At 35.9% G+C, this 20,182-nt stretch overlaps 1 protein-coding gene across 1 annotated transcript in view; it reads left to right on the plus strand.

Moving 5' to 3' along the window:
• The window catches only part of KCNH5 (potassium voltage-gated channel subfamily H member 5), a 340,538-nt gene that overhangs the window by 204,356 nt on the left and 116,000 nt on the right, over positions 1-20,182 (plus strand). The gene's annotated exons all lie outside the window — the stretch shown is intronic.

A 20,182-nucleotide genomic window follows, 5' to 3' on the forward strand; every position in this document is an offset into this window, starting at 1 on the left:
TAGGATCTTCAGATGCCTATAGTTTTCCCACTCACATATTGCTTATATAATTGCTTTATGAATGTTACTCTATTACATAAGTAACATATCAATCAATCATGTTATTGAGTGCTTAGAAGGTGCAAAGCACTCAACCATTAATCATCAATTACTACTAATCATCACACTCGATTTAGAGTTTGTGGTTTCTGAAAACAGCTGATTACTGCATTTCCATAAAACACTCTTATTATCACTCAGAGTAATTTACTGCATTCCTCTCAAACTCTAACAGTGCTGCCATTTCTACTGGTAGAGTTTATTGATTTTTCCTTTGACTTTTTTCCCTTTTAAAATTTAGAATGCAACTTTCTTGCTTATAAACTCAAATCTTATATGTTTGTTATCCTCCACTTAAATTTCTTTCCTTTCTCTCACATGTTTATAAAGCAACTTATAATTCTTTGCTTAGCCCACACAAATATTTAAAATGAATGCCATCTTCCCCATGCATTTGGTGTCTCTAATTCCTTGCTTATATTTTCATGAAACAAACAAACAAAAAGTTTCCCATCTATCTTATATTAAGGGCAAAGAAGAACTATAACAGCATTGTAAATGAAAAGACATCTGCCAAAGTCTTGGCTTGGGAAGGGGGTATAGGAGATTTACGCTAATTGCATACACAATGAAGGTGAATTTAAAAATGTGTTCTTAGACTACATACCATATGCTATACTTAACAAGAAGAAAACAATAATAGGCATCCAGATCTCTGGTTTAGCTAACAGCCAGGGGGAAGATCCACATGCCTGTTAGGCATTCAGTCACTTGACAAATAAATAGTATACAAAATATATAACTTTAAAATACTATAACAAAGCATTGAAGTATAGAAACAACACTTAATAGCCAAAACAAAGAGAAGAACTAGATATCTCAGAACTATTATATATTTTACTATGGATAAGAACTGAATATAAGTTAAAGGATACATTGCAAAGATGGAATTGCTATATTATTTAATATAAATATAAAATGAGCTAAAAATCTAAGAAAATATTCAATGAAAGTCTTTCCAACGAGCTAACAAAAATATCAGAAGGACTGAGGGTTAAATGTAAAAAACAAGAAACCATAAACTATTAGAAGAAAATATGTAAATAATTAATTTTTGTGTGTATCAAAGCAATGGAATAATACGTAACAAAGTAATTAATAAATAGATTTGGCTAGGGAATGTAAAAATTCTCATACCAGACACTGAAAATGAAAATGACATTATTTGAAACAAAATATCATAAGTGAATGTTAATTATCTTAATATGTAAAGGTGATTTTATAAGCCAGTAAGAAGAATCAGGGATGAAAATAAGCTGAGTGCACAGGTAATTTATAGAAGACAAAAATACAAATTACTAATAAACGTACAGAAAAATATTATTTTTATTTGTAATAAATTAATATTGAAACAGTAAGAGACCATTTTTAATATGTCAAAAGGACGAGGATAATGCCCAATCTTAGCAAAGGCTGTAGTGTCTGACACTGTCATATAATTTTGATCTGTGTGTAAGTTGGTAGGGTATTGTTTGAAAGCAGTTTGGCCAAGATAATATTGTAAATTTGTGATATTCTAGAGCTTCATTCTGTGCCTCATTTTTCTGACTATATTCTTTCTTTCAATAATATCATGCAATCTAATGATTTTTAAAATATATGCTAACCCCACTGAAATACACAGATTCATCTTTGATCTGTTCCCTGACTGTAGACTTTCCTATCCAATTGCCTACTCTTGTCCAGTAAAATTGTCCAGAAATGAACTCCTAATAATCTTTCATAAATCTGCTCCACTGACATTCTTTCCTAGTACAGTTCATGGAAATTCTGCATCTCAGTTGCTTAACATGAAAACTCTCACATTAAAACCTACATTAAATTTTGTTTGCTCCACCTCCAGTTCTTATCACCTTTATTGCTATTACTTGGTCCAAATCGCTATTATGTTCTATCTAGGTTATTATATAGCCAAATAACAGTTTTTTTTTACCTTTGTCTCCATATGATGTATTCTCAAGACAGCAGCCAATGAGCTTATATGGTTTTTATAATAAAGCTTTATTTATATCTATCTATCTATTTGTCATCTATCTATCTATCTGTCCATCCATTCATCCATTTATCTTTCTCTTAAAACTATATGTTATATTTATTTTTACTGTGGGATTTTTTGATACTAAGAATGAAATTGATTGAGCCTGTTAAAATTACAAGGATGGGAAAGAAAATGAAAGGCTGATGACAGTAATGATATAACTTCTGTAATTACAGTCATGAAATCTTAGAAATATGAATGTATTTGACAATATTATTTTAGTAAACAGATTCTCAATTTAAAAAAATTTTGTATTTGATGTTAAAGACTTCTATTATATTGCCTATTCTTCAATAAGCCAAATACTAGCCTTACTACACAGTGTGTCTATAAAGTCATGGTGCACTTTTGACTGGTCACAGGAAAGCAACAAAAGATGATAGAAATGTGAAATCTGCACCAAATAAAAGGAAAACCCTCCCAGTTTCTGTAGGATGATGTAGCAGCATGTGTGCATGCACAGATGATGACATAACACCGTGTATACAACAGAGCAGCCCACGGCCATGCCAGTCAAGATGTGAATGGTACAGAGGAAAGTTCAGTGTGTTCTGTGGCTCGCTAAATTCGAATCTGTGACCAAAGCGCAATGTGAATATTGGTGCATTTATAATGAAGCGCCACTACATAGGAATAACATTACTTGGTGGGATAAGCAGTTGAAGGAAACCGGCAGAAAAACCCCGTTCTGATAGGCCATCAGTCAGTGACGAGTCTGTAGAGGCTATACGGGATAGCTACCTAAGGAGCCCTAAAAAATAAGTGCATGAACCCGCTTTCAACTGCACTGAATAGGTACGAAACTGGGAGAGTTTTCCTTTTATTTGGTGCAGATTTCACATTTCTATCGTCTTTTGTTGCTTTCCTGTGACCAGTCAAATACGGACACACTGTATTTGTTTCACATTTTGTTGTTTCTTTTAAATATTTTTTTAATGGTGGGTGTTACCAGGTTTAGCTATGAGTGTATAATGAAAAAGGTTGAAATATAATCTATGAAGCTAAATGTCTTTGTTCTGATACTTCTCTTGTTAGTTCCAAAAGAGCTGTGGTTTTTCAGTTACTAGTACAATAGAATTTAATGATGCATTGCAGCTAATTACAGAAAAACTTTCACCCCAATTACTGAGATTTTCTTATATCGCTTCTAAATACTTAGTTTTATAGATTTTTTGAATTCAGCTTTAACCCACAAGCAAATTAATCACCGTGATTTAATTCAGTCTTAACTTGCTTTATGTGAATAATGTTTTCTCTGATACAAACTCTGGCATTAAAATAAGTTCTACTGTGGAGATTGTAGCATTTTTATTATAAAAGGTAGCCTTAGGTAATTTTTAAAATATAGAACAGTACATAGATTAATTTTATTTGGTTAAAAGTATTTTATTAACTGCTAATTACAATAGTTGCTTTAGATTCTTTTAAAATGTGACAACCAAAATCCATGTTCTGGGCTTGGCCTCTTGCTAACATTCTGTGCATTTAAAAGACAAGAGAAATGGGTGGAATGAGTGAGGATTTATAAGAGAAGGAGGAGATTATGGGAAAACATAGGAAAAATGACAGTTAAAACTCAAAAATTGTTTCTTACACTTTGAAATGACTTTACTGGGTTAAAATTCAAGTGCAGTAGATAGCTGGAGACTTTATTTTCAGACCATATGAAAAAATGTGTAACATGTATAATGTATAAACTACATATTTACCATCATACTGTATTTTCTTCAGCTTGTTTTATAGAATGAAGCTTAAAACTTTATCATTTTCTAATTTTTCAGTGTCTTACTTTTTTTCTTAACATATAGTTTGGAAAAATCAGTAGAAAGTGCTCTTTAGTCTTCATTTCTTGTTTTATGTGTTTTGTAATAAGCATTAAATATCAGCAGGAAGATCTCATTATGTGAAAAATTCTGGCAGAATTATGCAAAATATTCAGGCACAATTATGTCTTTAGAATGTAAAGGAATTGAGATTTTGAATATTTAAATTCTTGGGTTATTTTTAAACCCAATCAATCATAGAAACACTATTTCTTCCAAATATACTAGGCAATATATTTTTTTCTGTAAGTAGAAGTAACTTCTTTTTAATCAGTTTAGTTTGTATTTTTAATTTACAAAAGCATGTATAAATATTTCTTTGTATTCCTAAATTGGAAAAACAGGAATAACATTGTTATACATATATGGCATCATTTTCTTGATTCAATATTTAAATAGTTCGAGAGGTTCCCATTACAATGTACAGCTGAACTCAAAAGTGAAGGCACCTGTCTTCCCAGAAGAATTCCACAGACAGAAGTGCTGGGATCAATGTGCCATGTAAGTACAGGATATGCACATGCATACAGTGAAAAGAAACTGAGCTGGTCTAAAGATACACTTTTGTCTTTGGATCAAGAGAGGTAAAAGAGGAGGGACAAATACAGTGTGTCTGTAAAGTCATGGTGCACTTTTGATTGGTCACAGGAAAGCAACAAAAGACGATAGAAATGTGAAATCTGCCCCAAATAAAAGGAAAACTCTCCCAGTTTCATACCTATTCAGTGCAGTTCGATGTGGGCTCACACACAGATTTTTTAGGGCTCTTTAGGTAGCAATCCCATATAGACTCTACAGACTCGTCACTGACTAATGACCTACCAGAACGGGGTTTCTCCACTAAACTGCCAGTTTCCTTCAACTGCTTATCCCACTGAGTAATGTTATTTCTATGTGGTGGTGCTTCGTTATAAATGCGCCAATATTCACGTTGCACTTTGGTCACAGATTCGTATTTAGCGAGCCACAGAACACATTGAACTTTCCTCCGTACCGTCTACATCTCGACTGGCATGGCCATGGGCTGCTCCGCTGTATACGCAGTGTTACATCATCATCTGCGCATGTGCATATGCTGCCACATCATCCTACAGAAACTGGGAGAGTTTTCCTTTTATTTGGTGCAGATTTCACATTTCTATCATCTTTTGTTGCTTTTCTGTGACCGGTCAAAAGTGCACCATGACTTTACAGACACACCGTATATGGTGACAGAAAATGCTTTGACTTTGAGTGATGGGCACACAACACAAGCAATAGTTTATATACTATAGAGATAGTCACCTAAAACCTAGGTACTTTTATTGATCAATGTCACCTGATTAAATTTAATTATAAAATAAAAATTTTTTAAAAATGCTTACAATGTTAAAAGAGAGAGAGAGAGAGAGAGAGAGATAATACATAATTGTCCCAATACAGTTTGTGTTAATCAGATCATAGATAAAATATTGTGTTCAGCTTCCAGCTGAATATTTAAAAAAAATATTATCAGATGGCCACACACTTAAGAAGATAAGAGTGAAGGTATAAAGTTCTGAGAATCTTGTTATAAGTTGAATAGTTAGAGAAAATATGGATATTTAGTTTGGCTAATTGAAGACTTGGGGAGAGTTATGACAGGTGACTTAAAATATTTGTGACAACATGGATGGACCTTGAGAATATTATGCTAAATGAAATAAGTGAGTCATAAAAAGTTCAGAACCATATGATTTTACTTACATGTGGAATATAAAACTGAAACTCACAGACACAGACAATAGTATATTGGTTACCAGAGGAAAGAGAATAAGGAGGTAATAAAGGGTAAAGGTAGACTTTATCTGAAACCTCACTTTTATTTTTCCTTTCGTGTATCTGAAGTTAAATAAACTAATGCTCAAGGGTTTATTATATGGTCCTGGCAGGCTAGCTCTCTGGATAGAGCGTTGGCCTGGCATATGGATGTCCCAGGTTTGATTTCCGGTGTTTGCACATAGGAGAAGCAATCATCTTCCCCTCCCTCACCCCCTTCTCTCCCTCTTCCCTTCTTGCAGCCAGTGGCTCAATTGGTTCAAGCATACGTTGGTCCTAGTACATCAGCCTCAGGGGCTAAAAATAGCTTGGTTAATCCGAGGATTGGCCCAAGGTGGGGGTTTCTAAGTGGATCCAGTCAGGGTACATGCAGGAATCTGTTTCACTATCTCCCTCCTTAAAAAGGAAAAAAATAAAAGAAAAGTAAGAAAAGGAAACATTAAAAGTATATGAGAACTTCAATATTTCTTGTGATAGTAATTTGGAACATGCAAGTGAATATATAGTTTGCCGTGACTTTAAAGGTGCTCCAAGCTTTACAGTATTGTTAACTAATATAATTATTAGTAAACGTTTTGCGTGTCAAGTAGAATGCAGTTTTCTCTAGTAAGGATAAGAATATGTTATATCACTAAGTTAAATCTTGAATGACTCAACCCTCTCTCTAGGAATTATATTAAGGGCATTCTTTTTATGTACAATGGTGAAATTACTTTAGTGCTAGTTTGTATTTAATTTTCTTGGCACTGCCCCTATCCTTTGAGGAAGGGACAAAGGAATCATTTGATAGTTACAGTCCAGGAGTAAAAGTACAAGTTGTTTGTATGGAGCCATGGACGGCTTGCTCAGTAGCCTGGCTTTATCTACACCGTGAGGAGTGGGTTTCATGCTTCTGAATTCACAGCTGTGATGGAGATACCGCCACCCACCTTATTTAGTTAGATTGAGGACGAAGAGTGCCCATATAGTGTCTGTATAAGATAAGCAATAATAAGTGTTAACAAATAATTTAGACTATGGCAGTTATAATAGATTTCTTCCTTTAGCAGTCATAAACTACAAGAACCTGGCACTATTTTTGATCTTAGTCTTTGCTTTGGTATTTGGGATATACTGTTGTCTTTAAATACAGATGTAAATGGAACCTCAGTTGCAGAGTAATTTGGGTGAATAAAATATTTTTATATACATACACATCAAATGCAAAGACACAAATATAATTTAGACTTTTGGGAAAAATTAAATCATGAATGAATCCACATGCCACAGATGGTGTCACAGTGTGAGGAGGTGTTTGATCTAACCTAGTATTTTGTTCTGAGCTGCCTTGATTGATCCATTTTCAAACTGTCACTAGAGTAAATGTACAGAAATGGCTATGGAAACACCTATTTTTGAATGAGATTCTAGTGCTTCCTACACAGCTCTTGCAGTTTACTAGAAAAAAGTAGGATTATGCAGATGGTTGGATTTTATAAAATGAACTTTTAAAAAAAGGTATTTTTATTTCTGTGATTTATGTTGTTGGTATCCTCTGACTATGTTTGTTATGGTTTGTTTTTCTTCTAAGACTGTGATTATCCACTCCCCAGTCCATCTCCTATCTCTGTTATGATTTTGTTGACAATGCCTAAAAGATGCCCATCCTTTGGCTCAGGCTGATTGCTTTTGCTTTTGAGTTCATCTATATTCAATGAAGTACTGAAAAGCCAGTTTTAGCTCCTTTACTAGTAGTGCCAAATAACCACAGGTGTCCCTGTCTGGCACAGTAGAAGGCAGCAAAAGGGTGGAGAAAATAAAGCAAAATAAAAGAAAAGAACAATGAAAGTGGTTATGTAAAAAAGATTCCCCTGATGGTTCACTGTCCATGGCCTCTGATGGCACTTTATTCCTCGCTCCTGGGCGTGATCCTGGAGTTGAGGAGAGGGACACATGGTGATATGACCTGGAAGCTTTCTCCCAATTTTGCTTTTTATGAGTCTTGACCTGTCTTGAAATCCTTAAACATTCTCTTTTTTTTTCTTGTATTAACATTGTTCTTTATTTCTTTATGTCTTGAATTTTCTTGAGCAAGTCTGCACTTCCCTAACTTCTGCTGAGATATGTCTGAGACATAGAAATGTTAATTAAGGGAGAATCTATATTATTATAGAATTTATATATAAGAAAATACCCACCTTTTAAAATTTGCATCCACATTAAAGGGAACAATGGTTTTGTAGGGTAGTGCAGTAATTGCTATTAAGTGGTAAATCAAAATAAATACAATCCTTGCTCTTGTGTTGAACAATTAGTAAGTTCTGTTCTCAATTTACTAATATGGAAATTAGCCATAAGAGAGTAAATGACTTGCCTTAGGTCACATACAGAGAACCTTGGATTTGTCAGCATTCGCGGTAAAAGAGGATATTCTCTAAAGAAAAACTTTGAGCATAAGTAAATGCATTGTTCCTTCACATTCTGTGCTTTGAGATATAGTGAAGTCTGAATGCTTATAAAATGTACAACTATGTTATCTTTGATTACTACTTGGTTAACCAATAAAAGGTATATAATTTTACTAAACTGATTGGTATTATTACCAGTAGGAACACTGAAATTTGGAATCTTGGTAACCTTACATTGCCTAAACTAAGATGTATATTATGTAGATTATTATTAGGGCTTTCCAATATTGAAAAAAGTTCTTGCACTCTTATAGTTGGAGTTATAAAAAGCTGCTTTTATTTGTATAGATGCTTAATATGTAACATTTCAAGAATACATACAAATTATATACATATTTTTGTTAAATTCCCTTAAGAAACCAAGTTCCCTTAAGAATAATATTTAAATAACAGATTTCAGAAAGCCATAGGATCTTAGTTAAGCCAACAACAATATAGTACCACTATAAGAAAGCACTGAATGAATACATATATTAACAGTGGTCCTTCCATCAAACTTATTACGTATATGAGATACATAGATACAACAAAAAGACCTGGTTCTGTAATCTAAATTTGGTAGAACACTGGAGCTAATATTTTTTATATTAAATTTATCTTTAATTGGTCTTAAGAAAGTTTTTGTAATAAATCCCTCTTAAAAACTCTCAGAAGTAGTTTCATTTACTTGGTTTCTTTTTAAAAATATTTTTATTAATTTTAATTTATTGTGTTTACATGGATTCAAATGTCCCACCGAATGCAACTCCCTCTCCCCCCACCCGTGTTCCCCCCCCCGCCTTGCTCCCCTTTCCTCAACACCCTCCCCTCCTTCCCTCTGGGATTTGTGGTCTTGCTATCTATATCTCTGTATTATGTATATATAATTTCATGAATCCCTTTACCTTCTCTGATCCCATCCCCTCACCCCCTCTCCCTCTGACTGCTAATCCTCTGGTCCCTGTGATCTCTCCTCTGCCTCTATTTTGTCAGTTCTCTTTGTTCATTAGATTCCACAAATAAGTGAGATCATATCATATTTGTCTTTCTCTGCCTGGCTTATCTCACTTAGTAGAATAGTCTCCAGGTCCATCCATGCTGTCGCAAAAGGTTAAGATTTCCTTCTTTTTCGTGGCCACATAGTATTCCATTGTGTATATGTACCACAGCTCTTTAATCCACTCATCCACTGACGGACACTTGGGCTGTTTCCAGATCTTGGCTATTGTAAACAATGCTGCAGTAAACATGGGGGTGCATGTCTTCTTTTGAATCAGTGATTTGGTATTCTTAGGATATATTCCTAATGGTGGGATAGCTGGGTCAAAAAGCAGTTCGATTTTTAATTTTTTGAGGAATCTCCATACTGTTTTCCACAGTGGCTGCACAAGTCTGCATTCCCACCAGCAGTGCAGGAGGGTTCCCTTTTCTCCGCACCCTCTCCAGCAAACTTATTCTGTGTTGTTTTATTAATAAGCGCCATTCTGATTGGTATGAGGTGGTATCTCATTGTGGTTTTAATTTGCATTTCTCTAATGATTAGTGATGTTGAAGATTTTTTCATATACCTATTGGCCATCTGTATGTCCTCTTTGGAGAAGTGTCCAGTTCTTTTTCCTATTTTTTGATTGGATTGTTTACCTTTCTGGTGTTGTGTTTTAGAAGTTCTTTATAAATTTTTGTTATTAACTCTTTATCAGATGTATTGGCCAATATGTTCTCCCATTGTGTGAGTTGTCTTTTTTTTTTTATTCATATTGTCTTTTGCTGTGCAAAAGCATTTTAGCTTGATATAGTCCCATTTGTTCATCCTGTCCTTTATTTCACTTGCCCGTGGCGATAAATCATCAGATGTTGTTACAAGAGATGTCGGAGAGTTTACTTCCTGTGTTTTCTTCCAAGATGCTTATGGTTTTACAACTTACATTTAAATCTTTTATCTATTTTGAGTTTATTTTTGTGTATGGTGTAAGTTGGTGGTCTAGTTTCATTTTTTTGCATGTACCTGACCAATTTTCCCAACAACATTTGGTACTTGGCTTTTGAGGGCTATTGTAAAAGGTTCAAAACAAAACAATCAAATAAGAAATGTAACTAATATTTCTTTCTTGATGCTTTATTTTAAAAATATTTTATAGGAGAGTCAAAAGAGCTCATAGAAAAACCCAAGTCTTAATGTTCTGACCTTTACTTTCTAACTAGAAAAATGTATGACCTGAGATTATTATTTAATCTTAAAATAACACCTTTCTTTATTGACAATTGTACATAAGAATATTGTGTTAAAGCATGAATCATTTCACACAAGCAAATTTCCTAGTTGATTGAGACTTGTATTTTTCTGCAGAATTATTAAGAAGGTCCTTAAAAGCCTTTTAAATGAATATTTTTCTTTAAGGCATATGTAAGAATATTATATATTATGTAAATTAGGACAATATTTTTATCATAGAGAAGCACTACATTGCCTCATGAACTTAAAGATGTACTTGTTTAATCCCATAATTCCAAATACCATAACAGTCTGGTTATTATAGTTTTAAGAATGACTTCATAAAATAGTATACCAAACATAACTTATCCTTATGTTTATATTTGTATTGAGTTTCACACAAAATTATAGACTTCACTCATAAAATTAAAATCAGTATAAAACAAGACAACAGACATACATAAACTTCTACATGAACACATATAGGTAAAGGATGAAACACAGTAGAGTTATATCCAACCACCTGGAGTGCAACTGTTACTAAACTTGGTCATATCGAGCTTTTGATTTCCATGACAACTGAATTAAAAAGAGAAATGCTCTCTGTTAAAGGAAGCAAACACATTTGTCTAAAGAGTTAAATATTTTCTACTGCCATTGAACCCAAAAAGGACTTAGTCATGTAAAGCTTTTTGTTTGCAAGCAATAGAGCATCTATTGGTTAAGATCAGGATCAACAACTTTTTGTATACAGGACTAGATAGTACATAGTTTAGACTTTGTAGCCATGTAGTCTTTGTTCCAGCTATGCAACTTCACCACTGAAGAATGAAAAAAAGCCATAGATAGTAGGTAAATATATGTCTAAATAAAAGTGTTATTTATGGGCACATTAATTTGAATTCCATATATTTTCACATGTCATAAAATATTATTTTTCCTTTGATTTTTTTTTTGTATTTTTCTGAAGCTGGAAACGGGGAGGCAGTCAGACAGACTCCCACATGCGCCTGACTGGGATCCACCCGGCATGCCCACCAGGGGACGATGCTCTGCCCATCTGGGGCATCACTCTGCTGCAACCAGAGCCATTCTAGCGCCTGAGGCAGAGGCCATGGAGCCATCCTCAGTGCCCGGGCCAACTTTGCTCCAATGGAGCCTCGGCTGCAGGAGGGGAAGAAAGATACAGAGAGGAAGGGGAGGGGTGGAGAAGCAGATGGGCGCTTCTCCTGTGTGCCCTGGCCGGGAATCGAACCCGGGACTCCTGCATGCCAGGCTGACGCTCTACCACTGAGCCAACCGGCCAGGGCCTTTCCTTTGATTTTTTTAACCATTTAAAAACTTAAAAGCCATTCTTAGCTCACTGGCCATACAAACATAGGAGGTGGGCCAGAGTTGGCCCTCAGAGCTTAGTTTGCCGACTTTTGCTATTATTAAATCTCTAATGAAACTGTCATGCTTCTATCCTAGTTAGGATTGCAATATCTCCACCCCTAAGTCCTTAAGTACTTAAGTCCCTGATTTAGTTTTCTTCAGAAAATTTATCATAATTTGAAATATTATATATAGTTTATTTATTTGTTGATTGGGTCATATTAGAATAAACATTTTATGCAGACAAAGAATTTTGGCTCTTTTGTTCTCTGTTGAATAATTAGCACATAGAAAAATAATTTGTACATGGTAGATGCTCAATAAATATTTATTTTATCAATAAATATAACTCTAGGATATATAAATTTGGTAGCCATTAATATATATAATGCCATGAAGATCTAGCTGTAATCACTCAGAATGATATTATAGCTAGGAAAGAGGAAAGGGCATAAGTTCAAGGTTTGAGAAACTGCTATGTGTAGGTGAAATAGATGAGAATGGTCATAGGTTTACTGAGAGTAGCGACTGTGATATCAGATAGAAAGCAGAAATATTTGATTTGATGGAATCCAAAGGAGAAAATGAACAATTGTCTTGCAGTCTTCTAAAAGATAAATAAAATTAAATGTGAAAAATTCCATTTGGAGTTTTCAACATGGAGCTTACGGACAAACTTGATAAAAGCAGATTTATTAGAGTTTTGGAAACAGATCCAATATTGGAATGAGGAAGAGCAATGTGTAGTAATTAACAGATATATGTAAATATATGATTTTGGCATAGGGAAAACCAAATTAACATATGGTAATGATAAAAGTTAATGAGTTTAGCCCTGGCCGGTTGGCTCAGCGGTAGAGCGTCGGCCTAGCGTGCGGAGGACCCGGGTTCGATTCCCGGCCAGGGCACACAGGAGAAGTGCCCATTTGCTTCTCCTCCCCTCCGCCGCGCTTTCCTCTCTGTCTCTCTCTTCCCCTCCCGCAGCCAAGGCTCCATTGGAGCAAAGATGGCCCAGGCGCTGGGGATGGCTCTGTGGAGCGTCGCCCCTGGTGGGCGTGCCGGGTGGATCCCGGTCAGGCGCATGCGGGAATCTGTCTGGCTGTCTCTCCCCGTTTCCAGCTTCAGAAAAAATGAAAAAAAAAAAAAAAAAGTTAATGAGTTTAAAAATAATCCTGGACATATGGGGAGAATTTGTATGTGACAGAGATAGGCCAATATATAGCAAGACCACTCATTAAATGTTATGGAGATTAATGGTTACCCATATGAAGAAGATAATTTGACCTCTCTTTCACACCATATCCATCAATTCTGAACTTCTATGAAAAGTGACATCATTTCTTTTACAAAAATAAAAAAAAAATCTTAAAATTCATAAGAAACCACAAAGGGTCCCAATAGCAAAACAATCTTGAAAAAGAACAAAATTGGAGGCATCACACTACCTGATTATAAATCTACAGTAATTAAAACAGTGTGATACCAGCATAAAGGCATATAGACCCTGAAACAGAGTAGAGAGCACAGAAATGAATTTATACATATGTAGTTAACTGATCTTTGACATGGGTGCAAAGAATTCAAGAATTCACAATGTGGAAAGAATAGTCTCTTTAGCAGGGTATTGGGAAAACTGGATAGTCACATGCAAAAGAATGACATTGGATCCTTACCTTATACCATACTCAAAAATCAACTCAAAATGGATTACAAGCTTAAACATAATACCCGAAACTGTAAATTTTCTAGAAGAAAGCACAGAGGAAAGCTTCATGACATTGATCTTGATAGTGATTTCTTGAATGTGACTTTAAAAGTACAGCTAGCAAAAGCAAAAAATAGGCAAGTGGAATTACGGCAAACTGAAAAGCCTCTTCACCTAAAAAAAAAAAAGAAGAAAAAGACAACACTGTTTAAAAGGCAGCCTATGGAGTGAGAAAAATATTTTCAAACCTAATAACCAAAATAAATAAGGATTTTATACAACTCAATAGTAAAAAAACAATAACCTAATTAAAAAATGGGCAAGTACTTATATAGACATTTTCCATGAAACACATTCAAATAGCCAACTAATATATGCAAAGATGTTCAACATTACAAATCATCAGAAAAATGTAAATCAAAATTATATTTCCCTGGTCTCACCTTGCACCTATTAGGATAGCTCTTTTCGAAAAACCAGGATGACGTCAGAGTAATGGCGGAGTAGGAAGCTATACCGATAAATCTCCCCCAAAACTCAACAAGATCTTCAACCAGAAACAGAAAAACCTATACTTGGAGCTTCCAGATTCTTCGCAATACACCCAAAGGTATGATTGAGTGAAAAATTGGCTAAATATATAACCAAACCCCGAAGGAAATAGGGAGTAAGAAATGCTCCGCCTTCCTCACTAACGTAAACAGGGCGGCTTTCTCTGGTAACTGTGAATATAGAAACTGAGGCGGGCAAAGAGGGTGAATAGATCCAGGCCGCCGCAGCAAAAACGGCCGAACCAGGCTGTGGCTCAGAGATCCAAGCCGAGGAAAATCTGATCCTGTGGCAACCCGGGCAATACAAGCTAACACTCGCGCCAAACCCAAACAAAGAAAGACAAGCGGAGCGGCCATTTTACCCGGTCTCCTGGTCGGTGCGCAGTTAGTGGAAGAGAGATTTCTTCCTAAGCCGCGGAAGTGGGTACCCGTGTTGCCCCACGGAGAGGCAGGGTCAGAGGCCTTTCTGTGGGCTGAGGGCAGAGTCTCTGGGCAGCCCCAGCGCCCTGGGAAAGCCACGCACGGGAGGGAGTGAGAACTAATCCCAACGGTGGAGATTTTCCGTGCTGGAGGCTGTTTCACTCAGAGCGAAACGCGGCCGGCCTCATATCCTGGTTTGCGCGCGCAGATAAGGAGTGAGCGATTCCTCCGAGTGCCTCGGCAGTGCGCGCCCGTGTTATCGCCCAGAGGGGCAGAGTCAGGGGCCTTTGTGTGGGCCAAAGCGGAATCTCGGGCCGCCCCAGCGCCTTGCAAAAGCCGCACACGGGGACGGAGCGAGACGCAATTCCAACGCTGCAACTTTTCCCTGCGGTTGGGGGTTTCACTCAGAGCGTGAGACTGCTGGCCGGATATCCTGGTTGCAGACAGTGAGTGAGAGTTTCCTCCAAGCGCCCCGGAAGTGGGCGCCCGCTTGTGTTACCGGATAGAGTGGCAGAGCCAGAGGTCTTCGAGTGGGCGGAAAGCCCGCCTGATTATGCTAGCAGCTCTGACTGACTGAGCCTTACCCAGAGCCCTGTGCTGAGTGGAAATAGAGTGGGGAGTTGCCAGCAATTTGAGCCTCTTACTATCCAGGCAGAGGCAGCAGCAACCCCATACCTGGACTATCAGGCTACTAATTGAGGAAGGAAAGACTAGGAGAAAGGCTCCAGGAACACGGACTCTCTCACTGTCGGAGCCTATAAATGCTAATGAGCCTCGACTCCCAACGAGAATAAAGCACAATACATGACATTGCCATAGAGACTTATCAACTGCAAACCTCTACCTGAGCGTGCCAAAGGGGCAGAACCCGGGGTACAGAGTCACCGACCAGGAAGAGGGAGAGAAAAGAAAAAGCAAGAAGATAACCTCTCAAAATCAAGAATAATCTGCAGACTTTATAACCTATCCCATTTTATTATATTTGTTCGTTTGTTTCTATTATCTTCATTCTTGAGACTTTTTTTTCCTCCTCCAATTTGGCCGATTAACTCTCTACCGGTCTTACTCTCTCCTCTCCCTGAACTACACTACCCATAAGTGTTACATCTCCCATTATCATTTCTCTTCTCTTCCTTTCTCTCTATGAGGGTTGCACTCCAAAACCCTTAACTCTCTCTCTCTCTCTCTCCTTTCTTTTTTCTTCTTTTAGTGGTTCCCTCTTTTTTTCTCTCTCTCTTTCTTTTCTCCCTCTATATTAGTTTCTTCCTTTCTCCTTTACATCTCCTCTCATTCAAACCTCAATAACAAACAAATTATCTTATCTGGGACTCAAACCTATGTTTGTGGCATTTTGGGGGGTTTTTACTTCACCTTTTTAACTCACTAGCAGTGCTCCCATCCCTGGCTCTCCATATTATCTAGTTCTTGTTCCACTAAATACAATAGTAAGTTTTTAATTTGTCCCCCCATTTTTCCATTTTCCTCTTATTCCTCTCATCATAACTCTTAGAAAACCAACACCTAAAAGCAAATCATTTTATTCTTGACCCAAATTTTTTCCTTATTTGCTTTTTGTGGGTCCATACGCTCTTTTTTTTTTTTTTTCCTTTTTTTTTTTTTTTTTTTTTCTTTCTCTCTTTTTTGCCCCTTTATTACTTTTCCCCAATTCAGGCCCTCCATCACAGGCATTGTTTGTTATAACTCACAGTCCACCACAAGATTTTCTCAAGAAAGAGGGGAGAGGAGAGGAGAGGAAAAAAAGAGGGGGGGAATAATTTCCTTTTTTAAAAAATTTTTATTTTATTTTATTTTTCTTTATTTCATTATTAATTTTTTTTAAAAAAAACAACTCTTTTCGATTTGTTATTTTTTTATTCTTTTTAACTTTTTATTCTTTATTAAATCTCATTAATACTATCAACAAAACCACCCTCAGATGCCATTAAGGAAGAGAAAATCAAATATCATGGATACAAAAGAAAGAGAGGTAACACAGCTAGATGAGGAAAAATCTATGGAGAAAAAATTTAATATATTGGAAACCTTGGAGCTAAATGACAGAGAATTCAAGATAGAAATCCTAAAAATCCTCCGAGATATACAAGAAAACACAGAAAGGCAATATAGGGAGCTCAGAAAACAACTCCATGAACACAAAGAATATATGTCCAAGGAAATTGAAACTATAAAAACAAATCAAACAGAGATGAAAAACTCAATTCACGAGCTGAAAAACGAAGTAACAAGCTTAGCTAATAGAACAGGTCAGATAGAAGAGAGGATTAGTGAAATAGAAGACAAGCAACTTGAGGCACAACAGAGAGAAGAAGAAAGAGACTCAAAAATTAAAAAAAATGAGACAGCCCTACAAGAATTCTCTGACTCCATCAAAAAGAATAACATAAGAATAATAGGTATATCAGAGGGAGAAGAGAGAGAAAATGGAATGGAGAACATACTTAAACAAATAATTGATGAGAACTTCCCAAGCCTGTGGAAAGAACTAAAGCCTCAAGTTCAAGAAGCAAACAGAACTCCAAGTTTTCTTAACCCCAACAAACCTACTCCAAGGCATATCATAATGAAACTGACACAAACCAACAGCAAAGAAAAAATTCTCAAGGCAGCCAGGGAAAAGAAGAATACAACATATAAAGGAAGGCCCATTAGATTATCATCAGATTTCTCAGCAGAAACTCTACAAGCTAGAAGAGAGTGGACCCCAATATTTAAAGTCCTGAAAGAGAGGAACTTTCAGCCACGAATACTATACCCATCAAAGCTATCCTTCAAATACGAAGGAGAAATAAAAACATTCACAGATACAGAAAAGATGAGGGAATTTATCATCAGAAAACCCCCACTCCAGGAATTACTAAAGGGGGTTCTCCAATCAGATACAAAGAACAAAAAAAAACAGAGCCACAAGTAAAAGCTCCAAGAAGAACACAATAAAACCAAATTTAAACTGTGACAACAACAAAAAGAAAGAGGGGGAGAAGACGGAGATTAACAGTAGCAAAGGACGATGGAGTGCAAAAGTACTCACAAAATAGTTCGCTACAATGAACAGGGTAGGGACCCTTTTCATTACTCAAAGGTAACCACCATTGAAAAAACCACCACAGAAGCACATGATATAAAAAAGATAGCAACAGAGGAAAGATGTATGGAATACAACCAAATAAAAACAAAAGATAGAAAAACGAAAGAGAAGGATCAAACAAGACACAAAACTAACAGAAAGCAAGATATAAAATGGCAATAGGGAACTCACAAGTATCAATAATTACACTAAATGTAAATGGATTAAACTCACCAATAAAAAGGCACAGAGTAGCAGAATGGATTAAAAAAGAAAATCCAACTGTATGCTGCCTACAGGAAACTCATCTAAGTAACAAGGATAAAAGCAAATTCAAAGTGAAAGGCTGGAAAACAATACTCCAAGCAAATAACATCCAAAAAAAAGCAGGTGTAGCAATACTCATATCGGATAATGCTGACTACAAGACAGGAAAAGTACTTAGAGACAAAAATGGCCATTTCATAATGGCTAAGGGGACACTGAATCAAGAAGACATAACAATTCTTAATATATATGCACCAAACCAAGGAGCACCAAAATATATAAGACAGCTACTTATTGATCTTAAAACAAAAACTGACAAAAATACAATCATACTTGGAGACCTCAATACACCGCTGACGGCTCTAGATCGGTCATCCAAACAGAGAATCAACAAAGACATAGTGGCCTTAAACAAAACACTAGAGCACCTGGATATGATAGACATCTACAGGACATTTCATCCCAAAGTGACTGAGTATACATTTTTCTCCAGTGTACATGGATCATTCTCAAGAATTGACCATATGTTGGGCCACAAAAACAATATCAGCAAATTCAGAAAAATTGAAGTTGTACCAAGCATATTTTCTGATCATAAAGCCTTGAAACTAGAATTCAACTGCAAAAAAGAGGAAAAAAATCCCACAAAAATGTGGAAACTAAACAACATACTTTTAAAAAATGAATGGGTCAAAGAAGAAATAAGTGCAGAGATCAAAAGATATATACAGACTAATGAAAATGACAATACAACATATCAGAATCTATGGGATGCAGCAAAAGCAGTGATAAGAGGGAAGTTCATATCGCTTCAGGCATATATGAACAAACAAGAGAGAGCCCAAGTGAACCACTTAACTTCCCACCTTAAGGAACTAGAAAAAGAAGAACAAAGACAACCCAAAACCAGCCGAAGAAAGGAGATAATAAAAATCAGAGCAGAAATAAATGAATTAGAGAACAGAAAAACTATAGAAAAAATTAATAGAACAAGGAGCTGGTTCTTTGAAAAGATCAACAAAATTGACAAACCCTTGGCAAGACTTACCAAGGAAAAAAGAGAAAGAACTCATATAAACAAAATCCAAAATGAAAGAGGAGAAATCACCACGGACACCGTAGATATACAAAGAATTATTGTAGAATACTATGAAAAACTTTATGCCACTAATTTCAACAACCTAGAAGAAATGGATAAATTTCTAGAAAAATACAACCTTCCTAGACTGAGTCAAGAAGAAGCAGAAAGCCTAAACAGACCTATCAGTAGAGAAGAAATAGAAAAAAACCATTAAAAACCTCCCCAAAAATAAAAGTCCAGGCCCTGATGGCTATACCAGCGAATTTTATCAAACATTCAAAGAAGACTTGGTTCCTATTCTACTCAAAGTCTTCCAAAAAATTGAAGAAGAAGCAATACTTCCAAACACATTTTATGAGGCCAACATAACCCTCATACCAAAACCAGGCAAGGATGGCACAAAAAAAAGAAAACTACAGACCAATATCTCTAATGAATACAGATGCTAAAATACTAAACAAAATACTAGCAAATCGAATACAACAACATATTAAAAAAATAATACATCATGATCAAGTAGGATTCATCCCAGAATCTCAAGGATGGTTCAACATACGTAAAATGGTTAACGTAATACACCATATCAACAAAACAAAGAACAAAAACCACATGATCTTATCAATAGACGCAGAAAAGGCTTTCGATAAAATACAACACAATTTTATGTTTAAGACTCTCAACAAAATGGGTATAGAAGGAAAATATCTCAACATGATAAAGGCCATATATGATAAACCATCAGCTAACATCATATTAAATGGCACTAAACTGAAGGCTTTCCCCCTTAAATCAGGAACAAGACAGGGTTGTCCACTCTCTCCACTCTTATTTAATGTGGTACTAGAGGTTCTAGCCAGAGCAATCAGACAAGACAAAGAAATAAAAGGCATCCATATCGGAAAAGAAGAAGTAAAAGTATCACTTTTTGCAGATGATATGATCCTATACATCGAAAACCCCAAAGAATCCACAAAAAGACTACTAGAAACAATAAGCCAATACAGTAAGGTCGCAGGATACAAAATTAACATACAGAAGTCAATAGCCTTTCTATATGCCAACAATGAAACAACTGAGAAGGAACTCAAAAGAATAATCCCCTTCACGATTGCAACAAAAAAAATAAAATACTTAGGAATAAACATAACAAAGAATGTAAAGGACTTATATAATGAAAACTATAAACCATTGTTAAGGGAAATCGAAAAAGATATAATGAGATGGAAGAATATACCTTGTTCTTGGCTAGGAAGAATAAATATAATCAAGATGGCTATATTACCCAAAGCAATATACAAATTTAA

The sequence above is a fragment of the Saccopteryx bilineata genome, chromosome 4 (assembly GCF_036850765.1).
Source record: "Saccopteryx bilineata isolate mSacBil1 chromosome 4, mSacBil1_pri_phased_curated, whole genome shotgun sequence".
Taxonomy (NCBI): Eukaryota; Metazoa; Chordata; class Mammalia; order Chiroptera; family Emballonuridae; genus Saccopteryx; species Saccopteryx bilineata.